The sequence below is a fragment of the Gekko japonicus genome, unplaced genomic scaffold (assembly GCF_001447785.1).
Source record: "Gekko japonicus isolate JY-2015 unplaced genomic scaffold, Gekko_japonicus_V1.1 scaffold1681, whole genome shotgun sequence".
NCBI lineage: Eukaryota > Metazoa > Chordata > Lepidosauria > Squamata > Gekkonidae > Gekko > Gekko japonicus.
Genome location: NW_015167585.1, coordinates 365319 through 366772, shown reverse-complemented (window position 1 = coordinate 366772; position 1454 = coordinate 365319).

Here is a 1454-nt window from a genome sequence, read left to right as displayed (position 1 = left end):
TTCCTCCTCAATGTAGAGCTGTTTCTGCAGGCCAGGAGCCTTTAGGAATACTCCCCACCCCGCGAGTATCGCAGCAGGTGAAGTGTGTGTGCCAGGCAGACAATGCCCTTGAGGTGTGCAGCCTTCACTGCTGCCAGCATGTTGGCACCGGCATCCGTGATCATGTAGTCCTGGATGATGTTGGATGATCGTGTAGCCCTGGATGATTATGGCCTTACAGAGAGATCTAGTTGCAGAGCACACTCTACTAAAACATCTTCCCCGTGATGAATGTCTCTTATTGCATTTTGGTTAAGAAGGCTGTTATTCATAGCGCTATCTGCTACAGATCTTGTGTCAATTATGTCTTTTTTATAGTGTCTATCTGATCATGTAATGATTTAAACATGCCAGAAATGTTGTCTAAAATCATTTGCTGCATTTTAATCAGAGCCGCATTTAGAACTTCTGACGTTACTGGGGCATTGGCTTTTTCTGTGCTCGTTGTACTCCGCGCCATTTTAGCTGGGACTAGGCGCCGCGGGTTCGAAGTGAAAGGGCCCATTTGCAAAGTTATTTTTGTTTGTACCTTTTGTTTTTTGGAAGCATTGTGTCGAGAATTCTTTTGGCTGTTTTTCCCCATATACTGGTCACCGAATTTGTTGTCTTGGTCGTTATTATTGTCCAGGGAAGGGAGAGAGTTCACGGAGCAATAGCTTTAAGCGGCCATTGTAGTCTTCGCGCCGCCACGCCCCAAGCAGTGTTTTTAATGGATGACTCCCCCCCCCTTTCCCAGAGCTGAACCGGAGACTGAAGAGGTGAGCCTTTGAAGAGCAGAGTGTTTGAGTCCTGCCAAAATAAATAAGCTGCTCCTTGCCAACTTGAGGCCTGGAGCCCCTGCAGACTTGGCAGGAGAACCAAGAGGGAAGCTCCTGATTCACACAAAGGCCTTCAATAACAAGTGGAAAGAACGCAATCTAACTTCCTTCGGAAAATACTGGGTCTGCCCATGTGTGTGCCTTATGTGGCCATCTGCCTGGAAACTAATCAAAGACTTCTTGAAACTAAAGCATGGATCAATACTGTAGGACAAGGGGGGGAAAATGTGATTTCAGAATGCCCTTGAGGTGTATATAATCCTCAAGTCGCCCACTGGTGTGCGGATACCTAAATCCACGCACCGGGGGCAGCTAGGGGGGAGGGAGAGTTTTGTGCACATGTGGGGCGGGCCCCAGGTGTGCACAAAAATCTGAAAACTTAAAAAAACTATCGGGGGATATTTAAATCCCCCCAAAACTAAAAGTGCATTCCCTGCGCATGCGCAGGGAACGCTCTGCGACCTACCTGGCTTCAGTGCGGGGGGGAGCGAGCGACCGGTGAGGCCCAGCGGCGACGGCAGTGGCGGCGGAGGGAGACCGGCGAGGCCGGCGGCTGCACGCCGCAGGCCTCGCTTTGAATCGGGGGGTGGGGGTGGA